Source organism: Pseudophryne corroboree, chromosome 9 (genome assembly GCF_028390025.1).
Source record: "Pseudophryne corroboree isolate aPseCor3 chromosome 9, aPseCor3.hap2, whole genome shotgun sequence".
In the NCBI taxonomy this organism is placed as follows: Eukaryota; Metazoa; Chordata; class Amphibia; order Anura; family Myobatrachidae; genus Pseudophryne; species Pseudophryne corroboree.
Window position 1 is genome coordinate 38,338,538 of NC_086452.1, and position 13,977 is coordinate 38,352,514.

A 13,977-nucleotide genomic window follows, 5' to 3' on the forward strand; every position below is an offset into this window, starting at 1 on the left:
ACAGGAAGAAGGTGTTTGTGGGTGTCAACTGACCGTTTTCAGGGAGTGGTTGGAAAAACACAGGCGTGTCCAAGCGTTTGCAGGGAGGGTTCCTGATGTCAATTCTGGACAGGCTGATGTGATCGCAGCGGCTGAGTAAGTCCTGGGCTGCGCAGAGACTGCACAAGATCTGTTCATACGGCTCTGCTACACATGGGATCGCACACTTGCAAAGCGAAAATACACTCCCCTGTGGGTGGCGACTATGCGAACGCAGGACTGGAAAAAACCCTAGCGAGCGAACAGGTCTGAATTAGGCCCTTACTATTTAATTAACAAAATTAACTTTATACACTACTATGCTGATATACACTACTATGCTGATATACACTACTATGCTGATATACACTACTATGCTGATTTAAGACGAGTCATTATCACCCAGTACCGAATGCTTCTGGTTTTCCCACTTATTTTCCTAATACAGTAACACGGGCTGAAACTCCCCATGAACTTGACAATTCAGCCTGCATTCCTGCAACAGTAAGTGGGAAAATCAGGAGCAATGCATCTTGTGGCTGTAAAACGAGTCATGTTGGATGGCTAGATTACGCTATGCTGTCTCAGGTGTTTTAATGTACCAATATATATAAAGAACACCCTGTAACAGGTGATTATACCGAGTGATAGCTGATGTTTATGTTGCAAAGCTACATGAACTTATACTGTCACCTTTAAACCTAAATACACATTACTGCGCAATGCTACCTGCCAATTTTTCCTGATACCACTTGAGTAATTTTCCCAGTGTGATAATAGTCTGGTTCTGCTTTTCCTACTTATTGTCCTGGGTTGAATAACTGAGCTGCATTTAACATCAGGTCACTTATTCAGTCATGGTCAGTGGCGCACCCAGGGGGGGTTTACGAGCACCCAGAAACCCCCCTCCACTAAAAAAAAAAATAATAATAATTTTTTTAATAGCTGCATGAGTATTATTAATGGCTGTCTAGCGTCCTCTGCAGCCTGCTGTCTTCCTGGTGGCACTTGTAAGTGCAATAAAAGTTTACTTTATTTTAATTATAGTACATATATATCCATGTGCATACATATATACACATGTATATACATACATACATATAAACACACACACATGATATATATATATATATACATGTGTATATATATGTGTACTGTACATATATATATATATGCATGTTTAATATGCTATGTATATGTGTATATGTCTGTGTGTGTATGTATGTGTATATATATATATATATATATATATATATATACATGTATATATATATATATATGTGTAGATATATGTACAGTATATATATATATATATACACACATATATATATATACACACACACACACACACACACAGACACCCTAGTTTTACGGACCCAGCATATACTGGGTCACCTCAGTCCCCACCCCCGTGATTGGCTCCGCCCAGTTCTGGAAACCCCCCCATGCAAATCCTGCGTTTGCCACTGATGGTGATTGCAGTTTTACAATATCAAACACTGTGAATTGTAGTCAGTTTGGCAGATAAGTCTATTTATAAATAATTAATAGCGCGTTATTCATCTTTATATTGCATTGGTGGAGTATCTATAATGAATGCAAGGTATAGATGCCAACTTCTGCCCGCCTCCTCTGTGGGGGCGTGGCACTGACAAGTGGGTGGTGCAGGGGCTGTGACAACACCTTAGCGTCATTATGCCCCTCCTACCTGCTATACAGTGCTGCAATTACTGATATTGTGAACTAGAGGGGGCACGATGACTTGATTCAGTACAAATTGTATCATGGGCTACCCCGAATGCCTACTTCACTCAAGAAGTAGGTGCAATCCGGGAGACATGTCCACTCTTCCGGGCATCCGGGAGAGCCAATCAAGCTTCTGGAGTATGCAAGTATGGTGTCGGGCGTAGGGTCTGCTGGGTCAATATGTAATCTGATGGCGGCGCCATCTTTCAGGTGATGTCTTTGGAAAGATAACGCCATCGCAGCTAATAGCAAAGGCTCTGGCACTGTGCCATGTTCCCCCCAAAAAATGTCGCGGGAAAGATGATGGCAAGGGTGGAAAAATAACCAATTCACTGAGTTCCAGCCCATCAGCTATCAGAGGGCTGCGTAGTGCCATGAACAAGTCGTTACTGGATTAGCGCTACTGAAAGTCAGAAGACTCTAGGCAGAGTTGGAAGTAAATCGGTTGCACGCCAGGCCACCTCTGTGTATATTGGTGGTTTGAAGGAGAATTCCAGATTCAGATTATTCTATTGTGCCAGGCCAATGTGCCAACTCTCAGGTAGCTGGGCCAAATGAGGTGACGTTACTCATGCACCCAAACTACTGCCCCCTTCTCGCAGTGACACGCCCCATTCCCCGTAGGACAAGCCCCTTACCGCCGCTAGAAATCTTCGGTAAATACTGTTGGGCAACCATAAATTATGATAAGTGCTTTTAGTTTTACACCTGTTTACCTGCGTCCTTACCCTGCTTTACTGGTATCCAGAGCCGGCCCTAACCAATATGATGCCCTAGGCAAGATTTTGGCTGGTGCCCCCTAGCACTGCCGCTAGTTCTGCAGGAGATGCCTGGCATGAGTCAGCAGGCAGCTCTGCTAATGTCGGGCGCCTTTTGTTTATGAAAATGCATCTTATTTGCATTGCTATGTGGCTAGGATGAACAAGCAGCTTCTGCTGATTAAAATGATATGCAGCATGCCTATATTCTGTGTGCGACTATGGCTGTATCTGCATACGAAATGCTACATTACAGTGATTTCCAGGAATACACACAACGTAGCATTTCATATGCAGATACAGCCGCAGTCACACACAGAAAATATAGGCATGCCGCATATCATTTTAATCAGCAGAAGCTGCTGGTGCCCCTAAGCATACCAAATGCCCTAGGCATTTGCCTAGTTTGCCTATGCCTAAGGCCGGCTCTGCTGGTATCCCTAGTGCCAGTGTCAACCTATGCAGAATAAAGGAGGAGGCAGATTCAACAAGATTTCTTGCAGCATGAAGGGAAAAATAGCTGTGGGTGAGGAGTGGGAAATAGGTTTATTGCAAATTTTTTTTCCAGATTTTAATACACAGAGGGACAGATTCAGACCTGATTGCTGGGCTGCAAAGTTTGCTGTCCTGCATTCAGATAGTCGCTGCCTCCAGGGGGAGTGTAAATTCGCTGTGCAAGTGTGCGATCCCATGTGTAAACAGAGCTGCAAAAATGTACTGTGTGCAGTGTGTGCGCAGCCCAGGACTTACTGCTACAGAGCGATGAGAACAGGCTGATCGGGGCCGGAGCTGACGTCACACACCCTCCCTGAAAACGCTTGGGCATGCCTGCATTTTTCCGGACACTCCCTGTAAATGGTCAGTTACCACCCACAAATGGCCTCTTCCTGTCAATCACCTTGCGAACGCCCGTGCGTTTGGATTTTTCGCACCATCCCGTCGCTGACCGGCGTTGCCCGTTGTTGTTGTCCGACGCGCGTGTGCATTGCGGTTCATACACATGCGCAGTTAGGACCTGATCGCCCACTGTGCGAAAACGCACAGCAGCGACTAGGTCTGAATCACCCCCAGAGATCACTGACAGGACTGTTCATGCATTTGTATGGCATCCAAAACAGGAAATCTCTTATAAGCTACAGTACCATCTGTTGGAGGTTCCACAGTGCTGCCTGGTCATGCCCCGCACTATGCGTCCGACCACAGAGCTAGCAGAGAGGTGTAGATGAGCAGGGATGGGTGGAGAGTGGAGTTCCTGTGTTTGTAGGGTGCCTAAATATAACACCATGGGGTATATTTACTAAGATTCCTGTTTCTGACGAATTGTTGGGAGTTTAAACTCGAATTTTATCGGACGTATTTTTCTGCAACTTTTTGTAATAATTTTCGGGAATTTACTACGCTGCCAAGTTTTGATTTTTCGTATTTTCCGATGTCGATGTGATTCGTATTGTCGGGCAGTGTTTTACGGGAGTGATGAGTAAAACACTGCCGGACATAATACAATGAAGGCCGGCCGGATCAGTGAGATCTGTGCAGGGCTTCATTGTGTACAGTATTAAAAGAGTTAAAAGTGTTTTAAAAAATTGCGTGGGGTCCCCCCTCCTATGTACAACCAGCCTCGGGCTCTTTGAGCCGGTCCTGGTTGTTTAAATATCGGGGAAAAATTGACTGGGGTCCCCCAGTATTTAGACAACCAGCAACCCACAAGAGTGACCCCAATTAACTTTGCGGTTAACCGCAGACCGCAAAGATCCCATCATAGGCTATAATGGAGGAGCGCGGTCCTCCATTCTAGCCGGTGCGCTACTCCTGATTGACAGGCTAGTAGCGCACAGCTAATCAGGAGAGCGCAATGACATGGCGCTCCCTGATTGGCTGCTGGGATCTCCAGTGACATGAGTCACGGGGGGTCCCTGCATTCGGGGAAAGGGGTTCCATCTGTAAATATGGAACCCCTTTAGTGGCGTGGATCGGTGTTTGACCGATGGTCTATTAATTCGTATTTGTGAACTCTGCCGGGAAAAACAATACGAATAGCCCCAACACTGCCGAGATTTGTGTTTAGTAAATTCCCGTGATCACACTTAAAAAATACAAACTCGAATTAAATCGGGACCTTAGTAAATATACCCCCATGTCTGAATTGGTGGAAATCACCTTTTTCAATCATTTTAAACAAATACATCGCTTCAGTTAGGATTAAATAATGCAAAATAGAACCAATGCAGAGCTGAAGGTTCTGCGTGTCTGGGACTGCGCTTGCCCTGTAGGCGTGTGCGCGCATCCACAGGCAATTCCAATCATCTGCGTGCACATCGGTCGGGATCCCAGCAGTCGAAATACTGACGCCAGAATCCAAAAACTGCTCCCCTAATGAGAACACAATCCCAGCGCCGGCATTCCGACAGCCAGGATCCGGAACAAGTAACTGCCGGGCCGTCGGAGAGGTGAGCCGCAGGGGGCGGGATTTAAAAGAGTTAGGTTTAGGCTGCAGCAGGGGGCGGGGCCTAGGTTTCAGAACCCTCTGGGAGGGTTACGGTTAGGCTGCAGGGGGTGGGTGGTAGGTTTAGGCTGCAGGAAGGGGGGTTGGTTTAGGCACCACCGGTTAGGGTTAGGGGGTTAGTGATGGAGGATTGGCACATTTAACCGGCCCCTGTTGGGGTTCTAACCATCGAGATTCAGCGGTCGGTATTCTGACCACCGGCAACCCGGACGTCGGCATTTCAGCCCCAACCCCATTAAACATCTGAGTAGGTTACTCAGAATCAGGGAATTCATGTTGCTGGAGACAGGGAAGTAAATGGGGTAGACACCACCACGCTTCCTGGAAGGCTGCCCGTCACCGCCCCAAACCCCAGCAGCATGTCAATCATACAACAGCTTTTGTGACCCTGCGAGCGACATCGTGTGACACCCTCTGCCCAGCCCCAGTTAGACTCCTGCGCAAACCATTGGAGTTTTATGTGAATGTAGAAGTTCCGGAAGTCTCTATCTCAGGCCCTCAGCTGTATCGTATTTGCAGCTAAAGGGGCGTAACTGGGTGTTAGACGGAATCGCCAGCTACACAGAATTGCGCACACAGACAGAGCTGTGTGTATGCGGATAGATCTCATGCACCGGGCTTATTACTGATGTAAGTGTGTGCTGATAATAATGAGAGCTGACGGAGACAGTGACACACGTCTGGTAGCCCCCAGGGTCATTGTGACGCTGAGCTGTTCCACTGTAGCGCGTCGGTCGGCCCTCACGCACCGTCGTCGTAGCCGACGTTCACCTCTCACAGCAATGGCACGTGGTGCTCCGCAGTTTCCACTTATTCGCAATGGTGCCATCTGTCCAGTCACGATACACCTTCACCGCAGCAGCAAGCAAACAGTTCCCAAACTGCGCTGTGTCAGAATTACCGCCACCCTTGGCCCGAAAGCCGATAATCGTCCCTTTTTGCAACTCGGATAAATCATTGCTTTTACCCATGACAGCAACGAGTGATATGTGTGCAGACGGCCTATCACACACCTTATATACCCACCAAGCCAGCGCACATCACGTGACCTACTTCATGGGCTACGGGTTGCCGACGTCACATGTGGGGGGCGGTCATAATAATGTGACTCGACCGTATATTTGTAAGTATTGAAATGGAGAATTTTTTTTTATATTTGCATCTGTTGCGTGGAGCAATTGAGATGCTCCAAGACACTGGGGTATATCTTACCTGCACTGCCTGCTAATTTCCTGTACTGTCCGTGAAGCCACGCCTCCAGTCACAATACGGTCTCATCTCTTACTTATTTCCCCCCAAATCCCCCAGTTTGGTGGGTTCTCCTTGAAGCAGGTGAATCTAGTGATGCCAGCCCATTTTATTACGGAATACGTTTTTCCGTCGCAGAACCTCGCCGCAGAGTCTTATTTGGCCTTGGTATTTATGGAGGCTTAATGTCACGCTGAACTGCTTGCGACATTAAGATGTAATATTTGGCGTGTGATACTTTATTCATGACTGACTTCTGTTAAAATGTCATATCACTGTCTTAGTGATAAGATGCAATAACCTACTGAATTACACTGGCCTACAATCCGAATGACACTTGGAATAGATACTGTGACAACTGGATGCAATTATTATCCAGAATTAGCGCAATAATGTTACTGACTTTTAATACCCGCTCTAAACGGAAATATTGTTAGAGAAAATGCAGCCCATTAATTTACTAAGAACTAGTTACATGACTGAGGCGTGAGGCGCTAAGTACCTCAGGTCTTGCTGATGTCGCTAGTTTCTAGGGACTGAGTATCGGTTCAGCGCACAGAATGTCTGCAAGGGAGGGGGCAGCTGGCCGACCTGCCGACTTTACTTGGGAAGTGGGTGACACCGGGTGGACCCGCTGCAGGACTGGGTGGCTGGGAGCAACACTTCAGATTCGGGAGTCTCACAGCCCTTTCTAGGAGACTGGGGGGAGGGGGTCATTCCGAGTTGATCGCTCGCTGACATTTTTCGCAGCGCAGCGATTAGGTCTCTACTGCGCATGCGTATGCACCACAATGCGCAGGTGCGTCGTACGGGTACAAAGAGGATCGGTGCTGGGCGATGGATTTAACGAAAAATCCATTTGCACGGGCGATCGCATGGGGATTGACAGAAAGAGGGCGTTTATGGGTGTCAACTGACCGTTTTCTGTGTTTGGAAAAATGCAGGCATCTCCAGGCTTTTGCAGGGCGGGTCTCTGACGTCAATTCCGGGACCAAAAAGACTGAAGTGATTGCAGCGGCTGAGTAAGTCCAGAGCTACTCAGAAACTGCACAAAATGTTTTTGCACAGCTCGGCTGCACAGGCATTTGCACACTTGCATAGCGAAAATACGCTCCCCCGTGGGCGGCGACTTTGCGTTTGCACGGCTGCTAAAAGTAGCTAGCGAGCGCTCAACTCGGAATGAGGGCCGAGGAGCTAATGCGAGAATTCGCCCTTATATGCCGAAAAATCCATGCATCTGACTATAGAAGCCCATCCCGCCCACTGTTTATATGTCCCCAGCTGTCATTATCAGTATCTGAACATGCTCCCATCCAATGCTGGGTCCAACAGATCCGTCATCACCAGATATCCAATGTCCGCCTGTGCGCTATGAGACAGAAGAGTCTATTGTGTTCACATGGTTGCCGCCCACTAACCAATCAGAAACGCCCATTTCACAAAAACAGATGTCCGTCGTTGGATGGCGCAATCCCTACGCTCCAGTGATCTCTATCTATCGGCGTATACCTGATCCGGTGCATGTGCAGTTTGCCTGTGCATAGTCACTGGTAATCAAACTTTTTTGAATCACGGCGCCTAGAGTATCAGATTCTTTCCATGGCACCCCTAGGACAGAAGTCACTTACTGAGGAATTCAGAAAAAAAATAAGTAAATGGAGCCTAAGGGAGGAATTTAATCAGTTGCGGTAATTTATGCCAGGGGCTATCCAATTAGCCCCGAAAACTGGCACTCATCTGGGATTTTTTTCCCCACCCGCCTGAGTAAGGTGAAAAAAGTCCCCGATATCAGCCTGTTATTCGCAGCCGCGTTTGCGAAACACGTAGGTTGGGAACTTATCACAGATCCTATGTGTTTTCACCCAAAAATAGAAACATTTTCATGGGCAAAAAATGTGGTTAATTAATAAAATGTGAAAAATCTGCAAAATATCACGAACTCTGCATCCCCCCCCCCCCCTCCACCACCCACACCCACATACATTTTTGCCTCCTGAAAATTTTGGGGGGCTAATTGAATTCCCCCCTAAAATTCATCCTTAGGGTCAGTTGTGTGGTTAGAGACAGCATTCAATTCTGTTTGTCCACTTGGTTTATGAGTGGCATTCACCAGCACTGATTTTACCTGTTATGTTGACCATACATTATTGAATTGGTCCTGGATCACCAACCAACTAATCGGTGTATATAATCAGTGAAAATAATTGGTGTAAATAATTGGTGATAATAATCGGTGTTAATAATCAGTGTTAATAATGCCTTTACATTTTAAATCTACATTTTTAACCAGATTGAAATTTTAAATGATACATTTAGATGTTTTTGCCATTTCCAGGACCTTTACGGTGTAAGTTTCAGAGCTAATTCCCCATAATTAAATACAAGCAATGTACATTCCAGTGATTTTCCTGTAATTGCTAATCAATACCAATTCATGTTATTTCAATAGCCTACTAAATTGTGAATTGCTGGCTTCATTTTATTATTGCTCCAGCACATATATATTATCTTCTGTAAATTTTGAAGATGAAATATATATATATATATATATATTCTACTGCTTAAAATAAATAATATACAGATAAAGGCAGATAAGTTGGAACATGTAGTAGTTAATGCTTTAGAACCATCATAGTTTTCATTTTGAATGTCCATAAATGTATTTTTGTCCATGTATATTAGGCTTAAATTAAAAGGATAAATTTCACTATGCTACAAAAATAAGTTAGAAAACCAGATAGTATCTCAGAGGGAAGTAAATCAAGGATCTCTTAATAGATATGACTAGTATGGGTGTAGTATGGAGGGTGGGCAGTGTCTAAGTAGACCACTATTGGTCGACAGTAACTTGGTCGACAGGGTTTCTAGGTCGACATGTTCTAGGTCGACAGGTCAAAAGGTCGACATGATTTTTTTCAGAGACCGGATACCGACTAGTATATACCAGACTATGGGTTTCAGTGGTGCGGAGTGTTGTGTTGTACTTTCTTTAAGTGTCCGAATTAAGAGGACAGATGTAGTCTATAGTTCTTTAACTCTTGCAGTGCTATGGCTAATTGATCACGGCCTAGCAATGGCCGCCTAGGTGTAGTATACATCCATCGGTGATCTGTAGAGCTATTGGAAAATGATCAGGAAAGTTAAACATCTAAATAAATAGCTGTTCGCATCTAAATCCGAGTGACAATTAACGCACGGCTCATCAGTCACAAAGTGCTGTTTAAAAGGTCTCCGATAGAAGCGGCTGCCTTTTACTGTGGCATGGATTTTGTTGCTCAGGGGCTATTACTCCTCGTACAATCTTCCGCTGAAGGTAAAACCTGAAGGTGGCAGTTTAGTTAATTCTTGGCTACACTTAATGATCCATTGTGGAGCACCTGGAGATTACTTTGCCACCTCTACGGCGTTTGGCATGGCGTCCGTAATCTTCATAAACCTGACAAGTGCCAGCGGCCGCTCTCATCTTGCTTACTGAGTCCTGAATAGAAATTAGGGGAAGTTTACTTACTTGTTTAAATAAGAATAAATGTCACATTTCCAATACAAGGCGCAGATCCTGCCGCGTACTGACCTATTTTCCCTCTGTGATTTCGCAAAAGGCGAGATTAGCATGGAGATTGCATTTTCAAGGACCTTGCCACTATTAAATAGACTGTTAAGTGCATTTTATGGCTTGAGAGTCTGTTCCCTGCTCTGTACCAGAGACGCACTAAGTTCATTTGTAGCTGCTACATTGAACATTCACTGAATAAAAAACCTTCCGTGGGAGGGTAATACCTGCTGTAGCCTAAGAGTACATAACGTGGATCGCGTTAACCCGTCGCATGCCAGGGTTATTTGGCGCAGTGTGCTTGGGATACCACCTATAACCCACTGTTAACACATATCTAGTTTAATCACTGTTTGTTCCTGGAAGGGTTAAATAAAGTTGTATTAAAGTTCATAGTAAAAAAAAAAAAAATGATATATACTTTTGCAAGTGCATGCAACAGTGGGTTGGGTGCCCTCAACAGCTCATTTCCCGCAGGGTCCCAAGACAAAGGTGACATTTAAAAAGACGCCATCTTGGGTATATATCCAGATGCAAATTATCCCCAGGAGACACAGGCTCAGTCATTTTACAAATGCACAGAGAATCTTAGGTCCTCCACCTAGGGCTGCTATAATTGGCAATGTCAGGTCCAGATTAGCAGTGGAGAGGTTAGGGACTACAGTCCCAGGCCTGCCCATAAGAATAGGCCCATCATCATCAGGGCCGCCTTTTCGTATGGGCTCAATGGGCTCTTGCCCAAGGGCCCCAGGAGTATAAGGGCCCTAAGCTGATAGCTGAGGGTCCCCTCTTTCCAGGGGTACCAGATTTTTGAAAATCGTCCCAGGGGAACTGGAGATATGCGACTTGAAAGCAGCGGTCCCCATCCAAGCCTGTTAATTGCTCTTCCCGCCAGATATCTCGGGTTCTGTCTGATTTAGAGTTTTTCTGAGGGTATAATCCAAAAGCTGAGACTCTCCCCTTTTGGTGGACTTTGGCAGCTTGTCTCTACTATGGCAAGAACCAGAGATATCAGCCTTCAAGCCAGGGCCGGCTCTACCATTAGGCAACTTTAGGCGGCTGCCTAGGGGCGCCACTGAATTCATCTAGCAAAAAACTGAAGGATGTCTCTATATGCGGCGGCCTCCTTTTACACTGTGCTGGCTGTTGCTGCGGGTCTAACCGGGTGCAACTACCACTATCAGGCTGTACCACATAATGCCACAGCGCTTCCTTTGCGCCGACATGAGTAACATCAAGTCATGTGAAGGCACATAGGAGGCGGATTTAACTATGGCTCCCGAGGGGCGCCCCCATAACCGCTCCTCAAATTAGGGGGCACCAGGTTAAAGCTTAGCCTAGGGTGCATAGAGACCTTGCACCGGCCCTGCTTCAAGCAGCTGATCCCTGCTCCAGCTCCACACTCCTAATATGCAGTTTTATATTTTCGTTGGTGAATTGCTCTGGCTCCTGAACTCTGATTCCCAAGTCCACAGAACCTTCTGAAAGGTGAGACTCTATAGTTTTTATCCCATTCAAAGCTAAGAAATATATTTTGAGGAACTTGAGATATCTGCAGTCAAGCAATCTGCCCTCCCATCGGAAAATGATAAATATTAAGCCCACTCCACTATCCACCGTCCCCTACATTTTAAACACCCCCTACCACCCAGGAAGTCATGTACCGAGGTCCCTTCATTCAGCTCAATGCCCCCTTCTACAGTTTAGCCCCATCTGTGCAGTACAGGAGTAATTAGCAGAAATTACTGCGCCAGGTCCTACATGCTGAGCGGAAGATAGAACACCCCCTACCGCCCGCGGGACTTCACAGCTGCCACTGATAGCACCCCCCACCCCTACTGCTGGAAGATGGGTAGGGGGCCCAGTGCATTGCTATGCCCAGGGGCCTACACTGCTGTTAAGACAGCCCTGATCATCATGACAGCATAATGACGACCAGGTGGTCACACTATCGACTATAAATCACAAGCATTAAAATTTTGATTCCATTTTCTTTATAAAATGATGCAATCTTTGTTCTTTTACATATATAAGGAGGAGACATTGGGCTGATGTGTGAGGGTGTACACGCCCACATGCCACTGACCACACCCACACAGCCCTGGCCACACCTCCTCCACTTCTCACAGTACGCTCTTGACCATTTTCAGCCCCAGTCCCATGTGGCCCTTTATCCGGCCCTGCGGTTTGTAAGTTCATACCCTCCAACATTTTACACACAAAAATCGGTACAAATTAGAAAAGGGGGCGTGACCACGGGTAAAGGGGGCGTGACCACGCCCCTTTTCCTATACTTTCAATGGAAGTTTGGAGAGCCAAAAATAGGTACAGACCATAAAAAAGGTACTGTACCTATTAAAAAGATACAGTTAGAGGGTATGTAAGTGTTGTGTGAGAGGCCTGCATGTATACACATAGCAATCATAGGCAGCACTGCTGTATTTTCCATTATGCATTATAGCCTCCTGCCTAGGTCCCAGAGGGCACTGGTAGGCACAGATCACTCTAGCCCGTTTCCATGTGTGGATTTATCATGAACGATGGAGGGAAAGGCGGCTGAAACTAATTTCTTGCCTAGGACCCTATAATCAGGAAGGGGGTGGGGGAGAACTGTTCCGCCGGTAACTGTGCTGTAAACTTGCTGTAACCCATGGCAACCAGTCCATTTTGGCACTTTTTACTATAGCAAATGAAACTGAAGTTTTAGTTGGTTGCTAATTAATTTTACAGGAGCTTTCATACATTTCCCTATATATCCTAATGATGTTCTGCCCATATATTTTTATTAACATTTACTTATAGACTTATAGTGCTTTAAAATGAATGGCATTTATACTCCGTTCTCAGGGGCAGGCAGAACATCATTTTAATTGGAAACTACAAATTCTTCATAAATATCCAGTGATATAGCATATATGGTGGCTTCCTAGGTTGTTTATTGTGTTGTATTAGATATATTAGCTCAATCAGAACCGAGGGTCCTTATTTACCTCATTCCCCCAATAGTCCCATTTCTTGGAATGTATTATTATTATTATTATTACCAGTTATTTAAACTACCATTACCAGAGCAATTTAAACATGCTTGAGATAGGCATATGAATATCCTTACAAAGAATTAAGGTTCAAAAAGGGTTGCGATTACCTAAAGGATAAAAAAAAAATGGGCAGACTAGATGGGCCAAGTGGTTCTTATCTGCCGTCAAATTCTATGTTTCTATTTATATAGCGCACACATATTCCACAGCACTTTACAGAGAATATTTGGCCATTCACATCAGTCCCTGCCCCAGTGGAGCTAACACTCTATACCACATGTACACGTGCACACTAGGGTTAATTTTTTGTTGGGAGCCAGTTAACCTACCAGTATATTTTTGGATTGTTTGTGGAAACCAGAGTACCCGGAGGAAACCCACGCAAGTACGGGGAGAATATACAAACTCCACACAGTTAGGGCCATTGTGGGAATTGAACCCATGACTTCAGTGCTGAGAGGCAGCAATGCTAACCATTACACCGTCCATGCTGGTCTGCTTAGGATGAATTTGCATGAACACTCCCTTACTGTACTTTCCCTCCCCATGCAGTTGCACCCATGCAAGATGTGGTAGAAAAATACAAACACCATTTTACACTAGGTCTTACCTCACACTGGAGCAGATGTACAGTATTAAGCCTGGAGAAGAGATAAAGCAGTGATAAGTGGAAGGTGATAATGCACCAGCCAATCATCTCCTAACTGTTATTTTTCAAATCTGCAATGATTGGCTGGTGCGTTATCACCTTGCGCTTATCACTGGTTTATCACTTCTTCATCCGTTCTCCAGGTTAATAAATCTGCTCCACTCTTCCTAATGCCAGTTGAATGAAAGATCTAAAGCAATACACGTATACTCCCCATGTCCCGGGCTGACCCTCCCTCCTCTGGATTTTATAATATGTGAGGTGGCACGGTGAGCACAGATGAGGTTCTATGTTATACGCTGATGGGTCCACGTTCACCATTCCACACAGTCCTCCTGTTATAAAACATGAGAAATGGGCCAACGTTACGACCATCATGCCTGCTCATACACAAATGTAATAAAGGGTTTTCAGGACCTTTAAAGGGAACGAGGTGTCCCAATATCAGATGCCAAGGAATAGCCGCA

General features: G+C 45.5%; 1 long non-coding RNA gene across 1 annotated transcript in view; it reads left to right on the forward strand.

Annotated features, from left to right (window-relative positions):
* Nucleotides 1-13,977, forward strand: part of LOC134956652 (uncharacterized) — an 86,825-nt gene that overhangs the window by 766 nt on the left and 72,082 nt on the right. The gene's annotated exons all lie outside the window — the stretch shown is intronic.